General features: G+C 43.5%; 1 protein-coding gene across 2 annotated transcripts in view; it reads right to left on the bottom strand.

The window, feature by feature from the left end:
- The window catches only part of ATP10B (ATPase, class V, type 10B), a 187,605-nt gene that overhangs the window by 87,305 nt on the left and 86,913 nt on the right, over positions 1–13,387 (bottom strand). The window lies entirely within an intron of this gene.

The raw sequence follows: 13,387 nt of genomic DNA on the forward strand, positions 1-13,387 counted from the left end.
TTTTTAAAAAAATATTATAATAAGTATTACAAAGGGTATTACATATGTGTCCTTTTGTTCCCCGCCCTTGGCAATCCCCTGGCCTCCCCTACCCCCCAGTGTTTTATGTCCATTGGTTATGCTTATATGCATGCATACAAGTCCTTCGGTTGATCTCTTACTCCCCTCCCTTCTGCCCCCCAACCCTCTCTGGCCTTCCCACTGCAGTTTGACAATCAGTTTGAGGCAGCTCTGCCTCTGTATCTATTATTGTTCAAAAGTTTGTAATGGTCTTTATTATCCATGAATGAGTGAGATCATGTGGTATTTTTCCTTCATTGACTGGCTTGTTTCACTTAGCATAATGCTCTCCAGCTCCATCCATGCCGTTGCAAATTGTAAGAGTTCCTTCTTTTTTACAGCAGCATAGTATTCCATCGTGTAGATGTACCACAGTTTTCTAATCCATTCATCTACTGATGGGCACTTAGGCTGTTTCCAGATCTTAGCTATGGTGAATTGTGCTGCTATGAACATATGGGTGCACATATCCTTTCTGATTGGTGTTTCTGGTTTCTTGGGATATATTCCTAGAAGTGGGATCACAGGGTCAAATGGGAGTTCCATTTTAGGGAATAGTATTTTAATAATATTGAATTTCCTGATTTTAATAATTCTATGGTGGTTATATAAGAAAATGTTCTTGTTCCTAGGAAACCTATTCTAAAGTAGATATGGGTAAAGAAGCAAGACATCTCAATGGTTAAGAAAATAATGTATATATTTACTGGTATATGTATGCATATATGTGTATACACAGACTCCTTCCCCCCCAACACACAAGGTGGCAGAGTCAGAAAGACTTCCTGGAAAAGGAGTATTTATTTACACAGTCTCCTAAAGAAACCCATAACAGTTAGCTAGGTAGGGTGGTTGTGGAAGGTTGTTCCAGGTACAAAAACTGATTCTAGGAAAAGAAAGTTCACAGGTGTGTCCAATGGAGTACATAGAAGTGAGGGGCAAAGAGTGGTGAAGGGTGAGGCTGGAGAGACGAGGGCCAGGTGGCCTGGGAAGACTGCTTCCCGCAGAATTTTAGGCAGGGAAGTGACATGATCACAGCCCTTCTGGCCCAAGTACATGAGAATGGGCTGCAGGGGCCAAGACCAGCCACAGGGAGGCAGCTTCTTAATCTATCCTCCTACCTTCCTCCAAATAAATGACTTCTTTCCCAAAGCAGAACAGAAGGCAAAGGGGGATTGTGTAATCCTTTTATTGTGTAAACCTATTACTTTCAGAGAGGGAGGAGCATGCCAGAAGCAACCCTTGCTGAATAGCTCTTGGTTGAAGTCAGATGAATTATCAGATGAAAAACAGGGGTTTACAACCAGGGCCTGGAGTTGTAGGAGGCCTTCCAGAGAGCCATATATACAGAGCCAGCTTGTTTGAAAACGATCCCAAACCTTGAATAGAAACATCTTTGTCGTCATCGTCAAAAACAAAATAACTATGGCCACCACTTATCTGGTCTGTCCTGTGTGCAGGCGCTGTGGACTGGATGCTCTTTAAAACTTAGATTTTATCGTTACCATTTCACAATGAAGAGACCCAGCCCGGGGAGGTTAAGTGAATGCCCGAGGACCAAACGGATCCTAAATGGACCAGTTAGGAGTTAAGTGCAAGTCTCTCGGGCTCCCAAGTTAATGGCGAGGTTGGAATTTTTTTCCTTTTGCAGCAGCAACAAAGGGCACTAAAGAAGTTGCCCATCTCCTTGAGAAAAGTTCTGCAATGTCCTGTAACTCCTCCCAAGGCACTGGCGAGCTGATGGCTACTCTGAATGTACTTGAGCTGCAACTACTAACCTAATTGTTTTCGGCTGGCAAATTTAGTTGACTTAATGTAAGCCCTTATTTCCCACAGGAGTGATGTCATGAATAGGTATTACCCCGTGGAAACCTTATGTACATAAAAATACTAACACTATTCACGAAAAAGTATGAAGGGAAAAAGAACCCCACAAATACGTGCTTTTGCAAACACAAATACTGAATGGGAAGGCTACATTATAATTTTTATTCTGTACTTTTCTTCTTTCTCTCTTTTTAAAGAGGCTTTAAAAAAATCTGAGTGCAATGAAGTTTGAAATGAAAATGTTGGCTTTCTTTCCTGGCAAATCTCTCTCTAACAAGCCTCTTAAGCCCTCTTCTTTGCTCCAGGGATCTTTAAACTAAATTAAAATTAAAGTTAACTCGCTTAAAAACTTTCCTTAGGAGCTGAGATGTCTGAAAACCTCTGCAAGCTGACTTTGGCTATGAAACCCTGGTTCTTGTTTTGTGATGTAAAATACTCTGCAATTACCAGCCTTGAACCCCAACAGTTTCAGCCCAGTTCCTTGCTGCTTTTCTGCATGGGTGGTTTCCTCTGAGTTTATAGCCTTTACTCAGGCTGAAAACTCCTTCCTTAATGTGTCACCATGTTGGTTAGCTTTTCAAAGAGAGATGTTCCTTTGGTCAAAATTGTAGCTCTGATGGATAAGCATATGATTTGCATGTTTGCTCAGGAAGCCACATGATCAGAAGTCATTCTACCTCTTGACTGGGCACACTGCCTTTTGATATGTGGGTGGTGTCAGCTCACTCAGCTGACAACTGGGCGACACTGGTTGCAGTAAGTAGGCCAGTGTTAGTACCGGTCATGGGTGCCGAGGAGTGTGTGAGGGAATGTGTGTCAGTATGGGTGCGAATGTTATGACTGAAAGAGTATGAAGGTGAGAAGTTGCAGGCGGATCTTCCTAGGCTGGGGACATTGTACACTCATGCTTTTTGGAAGCAGGACGCCTAGGAATTCGTGGACAGTGCTGCTCTGTCCTGATGGAATGCTCACGCCTCCTGAGCTGTGAGGATTCAGAGGTCATTGGGGTGAGGCTGACCTGCTTGACCATATTCATTCTATCAAAGGGGAAAAGCAAAGTTTATAAAAAGGGTTTGCTGCCTGGGTCTCACACTGATAGGGTTAGCTAGCTAGCTTAATTAGTAAGGTTTAGGGAGTGAGGAGGGTCCATGGGTGAGGAATACATAGATGGAGACTTGCAGATGCCAGGGTACTTATCTTACTTGTGCAGAGGATAGAGAAATGCCACGGGAAGAGGGGATCCAGGAGATGGAAACATTTTTAGTCTGAGCAATGAAAACAGCCATAAACCAAAGACAGACAGACAGGGGTATTTTGGCCTGAGCAATTAAAACAGCTATAAACCAAGGACAGAGGTATCTCTGGTCTGAGCAGTTGGGAGATCTAAGCCAACTCCAACCAGAAAGATAAGGGGGGAGAGAAACAGCTTTGAAAACTAATTCTATGTAGCAGAATGACCAATGAGCAAAACACAGGGGTCCCAAATTCAGGAAAGGGACCAATAAGAAAAGGTCAGATTTAGACAAAGAACTGCAGCATATATAAACTGCAGACAAAGGGACATGAGGCGGGGATTTTTTGATTTTCCTGTTAAAGAGAGAAAGCAGGCTTTTCCCACTGGGGGCAGGGGGCCTTTCCCCGGGGATTTTTTGATTTTCCTGTTAAAGAGAGAGAGCAGGCTTTTCCCACTGGGGGCAGGGGGCCTTTCCCCATGGGGTCCCCTTTGGGGACACCCCTGCCCAGATGGAGTTTGTATCTGCTTCTAATAAACGTCTACATTTTTTATTAAAGGAGACTTCTTGTCTGTGAGTTTATTCTTCAAACTTCGTGAGGACAAGCACTCATGGGAAGAAAACTCTGCACCCCGAACCCCACGTTTCAACACCATGAAGGAAGGAGCACGGAATGGGGTGGGGTTGGGAATAGGCTGCTGCAGTACAACTCCGAATGTCCAACGACACATCTGGAAATTAGACTTTTTAACTGTCCATTTAGGCCAGTTGTTATTATCTTTAGAGTCACTGATGAGAGGCTAATGTGAGAGTGAGACGGAGCTGGGGCTGTATGTTGGTCAGCTGTGATGGGCCACGTTCAGGCTGATGGGTGGGTTCACAGGTCGGTTTTGCGGAGATAATGCAGAGAAGAGCTAAGACACCAGAGAGACGCCGTGAAGGCTCCTGATGACCTGGCATGCTCTGGTTCTGATCCCTGATGTGGGCGGCTGCTCTGCTTGGATTCTATGAGATGCGCTGATTCCTCTCAGCATACCCTCCTTAATAAAACACAACCAAAAAGCAACTCCACATCCAGGCCCTCGCCTTGACCTATCATGACACTGTACATGCAATTAGATCCAAACGTCCTAAGCTGAAACCCTGGCTCCGCCACTTATTAGCTGTGAGTCCTAGTTATCCGCTTAGTCTCTCGGTGATCTTACTTGTGTGAGGATAGTAATGCTTACTTCCTGGGGCTATGGGGGCTCCATGAGATAATAGTTCTAAAACATTACAATGACTGCCCCATAGGAAGTGCTTTCTTTGACTAAATACATTTCAAGCAATTCATGGATACTTATGGACGTGTGTTAAAAAGTCCCTGATTTGGATTAAAATTTGTGTTTATACTCAGAATGGGTTATTATTTATTTGAAGATTACAGTTCATGGAATATAACCCACATAAACACTAAATTTACACAGGCCAACAACATAAAGACTAAATATTATAATTTAGTTTACTTTCTCTCCTCGTAGCTCAAATCAGCGGAAATAATTTCTGAGGCTTCACTCATTTACTCATTCATCCACGTATTTATTAATTCATTGGTGCATTCATTTATTCATCTATTCACTCATTCATTCATGCATCTACTCATGCATGCATGCATCCATCCATCCATCCCACCAGTTATTCCCCCTTTTCTCTTCCCATTGGTCATTTTAGCTCCCTGTGAACTGATGGCTGATGTACTCACTGAACCTGTTTAATTGTTGGTTGCTACTTCAGCTGCTCCCAAGGACTTGAAATATTCATTTCAGATGAAACAACCTTTCTTCTGTGAGCAAACATGTCAAAACACAGAGAAAAAGACTCGGGGACCAAAAAAAAAGTAAGGCATGTAGAACAGGACTTGCCATACCAAATAGAGCAAATCTTATTTACAAATGACCTCTCACCCCTGAGATCAGGCCAAATAAAGAAGCATCTGTCATCTTTGGGAACATCCAATACTCCTCACCTTGACAAGAGGCCTCCAAAGACCAGATTCCATTTCAATCTAATTGGCTCCTTGCCCTTTGCCTGCCTTTCTCCAGCCATGCACAGCAAGATACACCATCGTGGGATGGAAAGCCAGCCCAGAGATGAGAGGCATCCTGCCAGTGCAACCAGGGGATGGAGGCAGGGCAGAGGCTCTGCTAATTAAAGAACAAGCTGGTGCATTGATTTCAGCCATAGACTATGTTGCCTGAATCTCAGATCGCCTGCTAATGGCTGCATTTAGGCAGAACTTTCCCCTCCATTTAGGCACTGCACAGAGAGATCTTTCTGAGTGAATTGTCTAACCTATGTGTGGACCTCCTGGTAAAGCCCTCCTTAATGTTAGTGAGCAAGAATGAGTGTATGAGATGGACAGTACATATATCAAGCAGACATGTCATGGGAAATTCAGACTAAGTGTTATATCCTTTCATGCTTCTCCTCATAAGTATTCATCAAGTATATATTAAGGTTGAAACACCATTGTAGAAGCTGATGACACAGCATGAATGTACAGATGAGATTCTTGACTGCATGAAGCTTTATTTTTGTGGAGGAGAGAGAGGACAATGAAAAACAAACAAGATCCTATCCGATGGTGCTCAGTTCTCTGAAGGAATTAAGCACGGAGAGGACCATACTCATGAGAATAGTAGCTAACTTGCTTTTTATGCACCAAGCATAATTCTAAGCATTGGCTTGTAACAACTTGTTTAACTTTCACAACCATATCATTTTGATGAGAAAACTGAGGCAGAGAGAGGTTAATCAAGATTTTTTCTCATCCTTGATTGCAACTCCATCCTTCTATTGTTGGTCAAAAATTGTCATGTCATTTTTACTTCTCTTTGTCCCTCTGCCTCTCTGTTGGACCCTATCCTATATAATAAAAGCCTAATATGCAAATTGACTGAATGGAGGAACAACCAGTGGAACGACTGGTCGCTATGACACACACTGACCATCAGGGGGCAGACACTCAATGCAGGAGCTACTCCCAGACCGCAGGCTCCAGGCAGTAGCCCCACAGATGGGCCCTGATCACTGGCCAGGCCTAGGGACCCTACCTGTGCATGAATTTTGTGCACCAGGCCTCTAGTATCCAATAATATACAATTAATCAGGAAATATCACCTTTTTTACCTCAATATATGTATACAGAGTCTGACCACTGCTCACCTCCTCCACTGATACATCCTGGTCCGAGCCACCATCATCTCTCAGCTGACTTGTTGCAATAAACTCCACATGCTCACTCTTGCTCCTTACAGTCTATTCTTAAAAGAGTAACCATAGCTTAAAAATATGTCATTTCACAACTCTGCTCAACATGCCCCAATGGCTTTTTACATGCTCAGAGGAGAAGTCCTTCATGTTGGGATTCCTTAGTCACTCTCTTCTCTGACCACCTGTCTAAGCTCACTCCCCTCCTGCTTGCTCTACTGCAGCCACACTGCCCTCCTACTTGTTCCAAGGGCACAGCAGGCAGGTGCCACCTCAAAGCCCAAGGACCTGCAGTTACCTCTGTCTTGATCCCCACCAGGCTCCCTTGATCTGGCTTGAATGTCATTTTTTATTGGGAATATCCCTGACCACCCTATTTTCCAACATTCTTTATCATTCTTCCTTACATTTTTTCCCAAAGTGTTTATCACATCTGATATATATATATATATTTTACTATTTTTGTTGTTGTTGTTTATTGCTTGCTTTCCACTACTACAATATAAACTACAGGAGGGTAGGGATTTTTGTCTGTTTCATCCATTCTATTTTTTAGATTGCTTACAATAGTTCCTTGTGTGTAGGAGGCACTTAATAAATAACTATTTAATCAATGAATTAAGGAAGAGGACCTGTTTTTCTGACATGATAATGAAAAGAAATTAAGATTGAAGCCTGATGAAAGAGGAAGATGAAGAGAAATGACTACACATACGATAAAGAAATGAAGGAATGCTCACAGGGGAAGTATCCTTTGAAGCTAAGTAAGAGAGGGCAGGCATAAAAATAGCCTGAACATATGCAAAAAATAAAATAAAATAAAGCCTGAAAGTATGCTTTAGTTCACTTCAGTTCACTAATTCCTGAGATTAATCAGTTACCTGCTCAGCTCACTAAGAATGCCTGTGATCTTGGAGAAGCGACTTTCTCTCTCTAGACCTTGCAGGTAAGATAAGGGCAGTGCACCAGCTCCAACTGCCTTGGACTGTGTCACAGGCTTATCAAGGAATTCTCAGAGAATGTACCAGCTCCTTATCACAGATCCTCCCAGTTGCCACGTTGGTGGAAAGAGGTGCTGGGAAGGAAATGGCCTAATCTATGAGTCAGCTCATAAATATAAAATATATATATTTTATTGATTTCAGAGAGAAGAGAGAGGGAGAGATAGAAACATCAATGATGAGAGAGAATCATTGATCAGCTGCCTCCTGCATGGCCCCCACAACCTGAGCATGTGTCCTTGACTGGAATCGAACCTGGGACCCTTGAGTCCACAGGCTGACGCTCTATCCACTGAGCAAACCAGCCAGGTTCGAGTCAGATCTTTACCAGACTGAAAACAGGCCCTACACCAGGATGTTTTTCCTCTTCTTCATTTTTGAGGGGAAGTGTATGCAGAAGACTGATCTCAATCACAGAATATGGGTCTGAGGAAAGTTTGCTTTTCCCTAAACCACAGAACAATGCCAGGCAGTGTCAGGAGAGCTGAACGAGTCTAACTCAGATGGCGTGAGCTCTGGGTCTCGGCCTCAGGACATGGTCAATATTACTCGTGGGTGCTTTAGACTCTTCCTCTGTGCAGTGGGTGCACTGATTGTTAATGCTAGGGAGGAGTGCAGGGCTTTTCTTAGGAAAGTTTCCTAGCATGTGAGCCCAGACGTCCCGGAGAGCCCAGAAGAAAAGCCCAGGCAAGACGATTGTATAACCAAAGGTGAAACAGGCTCAGACGTCTGTAGCAGCCGGGGTATATTTGGAAACACGTTTTCAACTTCAATTTACACCAGATCTGGAGTGGAGTTAAATCATTACAACGTGTTAGCTCTTGTTCATTCAGCCCCGGACAGCTGGCTTTGTTCATCTGATACCGTCAGGGAATGTCTCTAGGACTGGGGTATCCTAAGGCTGCTGCTGGAATGTGGCTCTCTCGAGTTTGGGATTTCCTTAGTCACAGCACACTGAAGTGCCATCCTCCCATCCTGTGTGGAGATGGAAGGTTGGAAAATGAAACAGAATAAGTAAATGAGAGAGAGAGAGAGAGAGAGAGAGAGAGAGAGAGAGAGAGATTGAGAGGGGCGAGGGGAGGATGAAGGAAAGATTAAAGATAGAAGTAAATTTAATTAATTGGATACCTATTCTACATCGGCATTATATTAAATACATTAAAAGCCTCAACTCCTATGTGGTCTGGCCCGGCCTTCTGTCACAAAGACCAGCCAGGCCTATGTGGGCTGGTCCTCTGTAAGTTTGACTGTACAGGGATGTTCTCCGACAAGTGAGCAGGTGGCTACTCCTCACACCTTTGCACGTGTTTGACTTGGGGGTAAGGTAACATGAAGAGAGTCTTTCACAAGAATGAAGCAATGACTTTCTGGGCACCTAGCATTGGGATGAATCCGGTAAAGTGGTATTAGGAGAGACCTAAGATCAAGAGGCAGATGGTGATCCTGGCTCAATATAAAGTTCTCGTTGCTACTTTTGAACAAATTCATTCATTCATTCAACACATATTTTTCAAGTGCTGATAATGAAGCCTATGATTTATTAAATGCTAACTATACTCCAGGCACTGTGATTAGACCTCCGTTAGTATTATCCATGTATCTGCCCATCTGCCCATTCACCCAATAACAAATGATTACTGAGTGCTTGTTATAGGTCAGGCATTGTTTTAGGCATTGGGGAGACAGTAGTGAAGACAAAACAATACAAAAGAAAATGAAACCCCTGTCTCCAAGTGTGCATGTGTGTGTGTAATAAGCATATATAATTCAGTGATGATAAGTGCTGTGAAGAAAAAATAAAGCAGGTAAGGGAACTAGGTAATGGGGTGTGGTTGCTATTTATGCAGCGAGGTCAGAAAGGCCTCTCAGACAAGCTGATATCTGGACAGGGATTGGAAGTAAGGGAGCAAAGCCACCAGGATATCTTGGGGAGAATCCCAGAAAAAGAAAAGAGCCAGTGGAAAGCCTAGAGGCAGGAGCATGCTTGTCATTTTTGAGAAGAACAGAAGACCAGTGTAGCTGGAGCAAAGAGTGGAAGTAGGATGACTGGTTTGGAGGTCACTGAAGTAATATTACCACTTGAGAAATCATGGTGGTTTTAGTAAAAAATCAGTTACGCATACACATTAAGTTAACTCAGAGTAAAACGAGTGACAATATCAAGTATTGGGAAGGATTTGGAAAAACTGGGACTCTCATAGAATGCCAATGCCATTGCAAAATACAACAGCTGGCTTGAAAACCAGTTTGTCAGTTTCTTATAAAGTTAAATAAATACCCTACAACCCAACAATCCCACCTCTGTTATTTACCCAAGGGAAAAGAAAACATATGGTCACACAAAGAACCCAAATGCACGTATTTACAGAAGCATTCTTCATACTAGTAAAATAGCTGTCATAGATTTACATTATGGACTGTTAGCCATAAAAAGGAAAGAACTCCTGATAAACTCAACAATGTGATTGCGTTTCAGAAGCACTATGCTGTGTAAAAAAAGTCAAACATGTAAGACTCATATATACTATATGATTCCATTTATAGGAAATTCCAAAATAGGGAATAGTGTGGTGAGAGAAATCAGATCAGTAGTTTCCAGTGGCCAAGAGCAAGTTCAAGGGGAAGGGGCTGACTGCAAAGGGGTCTGGGTATGACGGAACTTTTGGTGGTGATAGAAATGTTCTAGATCTGGACTCTGATAGTGGTTCTAGAACTATATACGATTGTCAAAACTCAGACTATACCTCTAAAAATGGTTAGTATATTCAAATTACACCCTAATGAAACTGGAGGAAAAAAACACACCTCTAAAGTAAGTAAGATATCAGAAGAGCCTTTGAAATTATAGCAAAAATGGGAAGGCCAAGATGTCACCCCAACCTCATCCTGTGAGATTCATAAACCAGCATATCTCATCTTCAATTGGCACACTCAACCGTATGTGCCACACGCTCGCACACATATCAAAAGTAACTTGGACCAAAGGTGACTTTTGTCTCCAGGCCAACTGCCAAAGCTAATCCTGCATGTGCTGTGACCGTATGGAACGTTAGGAGAACCCTCAGGCTATGCCTGAAAGTGTGAAAACCATTCTGGGCCTGAACACAACTTGTTATCTTACGAGGCACGTCTTTCCATTGTCAGTTTTCCAGATGTGTGGGGTTATTTCCCCATGGAGTCCACTCACAGGACAGTAAAAAAAACTGTCATCCTTTCCCCGAGCATCTGAGTCAAGTATCTGAAGGGCTGCTGGGGTTACCTCTGATTTTCGTTCTTTCTAATACTAAACAATTCCAGTACTAGACTGACTTTTCTTCCCTTCTGTAATCTGTCCACCAACGGCCTGTGGCCTCCCCCGAAAAAATGCTGAATTGGCACTATCTGTCCTGGAGTTACATAACAATTTTGGTGACTGCAAAGTACAGGAGGCCCTGACTACCAGGAATTCCTGCGCAGGTTGTGTGTTTCCGGCTGAGTTCTGCAGCTAGGAGCAGGGGTGGAAGTCTCCCGATCCGTGCGTGACCTCCTTCCCCAGCAAGTCGCCGGTCTGCTTTGGGAGATCACCATCCCTGGATAGCCCTCTAACCAACGTGGCTCCCATTTCAAAGGAACTTTATAAGTTCCGGGAATGGAATCGGCCTCCCTAATCCTCACTTCCCTGGCCCCAGCCTCCATCGGGGAGCTATTCAATCTAGAGTAATGATCTTGAAGAAGTTGTGTGCTTATTCTGCAGGCAATCTCTGCTGACTCCGTGAGTGGACTGAGCCCTCTCCGACGGTTGTGCAACTTGTGCAAACAGCTCTCCGGGAAGCAGTCATGCTTTATGAACTGCTTGGGGGTGGAGGGAAGACGGGAGAGGTAACCACATCACCGGCTGTCAGCAGCTGCACACTCTTTTACCTGGAAGGACTAGACAAGGAAGGAGGGACAAACAGCTCTGAAGAAATGCTTCTGGAAATTTAGCAAACAATGGCTACACAGAATCATCTGATGCCTCTCATTTTGCTAATACCATGAGTCAAATTACCCAGCTTCCCTAAGAGGTCCAGAGAACAGAGAGGAGGCCCCTTTCCCATGAGTGAGAAAGAAATGAGGGGTCAGAGGCTTGGATTCCAACACTGACTCTGCCTTGAGCTGCCTCCAGCAATGGTCTCTAGCAGTCTCTTCCTGTCTAGAAATGTGCTGGGAGAGCCTGTGGGTAACCAGCCTTTCCCTGCAACAAAATCACTAGGGCAGCATACAAAGAGTGAGAAATGGTTACCAGTCAAATATATCTCACACTTAACATTTTTCAAGGATACCTTCTTCTCTTTAGCTGGGTGAGGCCTTTCACCATCTTTCTACGTAATTAGACACAGGTAATATTTTCATCTGAGCCCGATAGAAAACTGTGCTGCAGCGGTTGAGATGAGAGTAGCTCAAGATAACAATTAGGTACAGATCTAGGGACTCAGATAGGTCAGGTCCCCTAATTGCTTGTGCAGGGTTCTTTCCATATGTACTGCTCTGCACTGACCACCATTATCGTCATCGAAATAACCATTATTTCCAGTGCTATTTATTGAGCACTTATTAGATGCCAGGCTTTGGGCTACGTGTGTCACAAACACTGTTTACAAACTGAATCATTAGAGCAACTCTGTGCAGAAGAAATACAGACATGAACACTGAAGCTCAAACAGGTCAAAGACCTTGCCAGAGTTATTCTCTGATTCACAACAAACTGATAGGGAATCTTGAGCTGCTGACCACCTCTGGGACTCTTGGTTTAATGGGGTTAATGGCATCTACTCCTGGTCTCCCAAGGGCTAGTTAGCACGGGGAGCATCTGGATCATGGGTAGGAGAGTGCCTTGAAATGTGTGAGGGGATAGTCTTTTCTTCAGCCAGTAGGTGGCGGAGCTGGGATTCAAACCCAGGCCTGTGCATTTTCTGACTGAGGATGTGGGCACAATGCTATCTATACAGCATACTAATTATATATGTAAAAAGACCCCTCATTGCTGGTCGCCTACACAGTAGAACGAGGACTCCAGGGTAAACACTCAAGTCTTTGTTGATTTTTAAAAAAGGCCAATAAGTCTTTTGAACCCTTAAATCCCAAAGGGCTGTTTTTCATGCTCCGCACACAGGCGGCGAGGAGGACTTAACGCTGGGCCGTGAGAAAGAGGCAGCGGCTACTTGGGCTGCACCTGAGATTCACCTCTTTCTTGCAAGCTGAGCAAATGTAAGTATCACCAAGGAAACAAGATCTTTTTGCTCCTGTCATTCTGAACTCAAGTGCAGCCACTTCAAATGATGACAGTAGCCACATTTGGAAAGATGGAAGGAGCAGAGGAGGCCTTGTAGGAGCCCAAGAAGAGAAAGAAAGGAAGAGAGATTTGGGGGACTTTGCGGGGGTCTTTGGTGACTTCCCAATTTCTGCTTCTGAGTTCATGACGGACATCCTATGGATGTCTTCACTGGTAATCTCATAGAGATGGAAAGGTCTGATGAAATAAGTTCTAATTGCTTTTCTAAAAAATGTTTATTTCTACAAAGCTCCCTAAAGCAATCCTCTGGCTGCCCGAACTCATTACGCCCAGATCCTTCCAACTGAAATAGGAGGAGAGGGAATGAGTGAAAATGAAAAGTAATTATAATGGTGATGATAGTGGTCATAGCGTGTACGCAAAGGCTTACTGTATGCACAGCATTTTGCCAAACACTTTACGCATTGTATTTGATTAAACCCTCACAGCCACCCTGTGGAGCTGCCCTGCTGTCCCCGTTGTGTAGATAATAAAACTGAAGCTAAGAGTTTCAGGAGTAAATTTTTAAAAATTAAATTAATAATTTTTACTGTTTCATCAAGGGTACTTTTAAATGAAATTGGCTTTCTTTTTGTTGTTGTTTTTTTTTTAACCACAAGTCATGGTGGTAAAGATAAAAAGACCATGGCTTGGCCGGTTTGGCTCAGTGGTTGAGCGTCGACCTATGAACCAGGAGGTCATGGTTTGATTCCAGGTCAGGGCACATG

Source organism: Myotis brandtii, unplaced genomic scaffold, assembly GCF_000412655.1.
Source record: "Myotis brandtii unplaced genomic scaffold, ASM41265v1 scaffold32, whole genome shotgun sequence".
NCBI classification, from domain to species: Eukaryota; Metazoa; Chordata; class Mammalia; order Chiroptera; family Vespertilionidae; genus Myotis; species Myotis brandtii.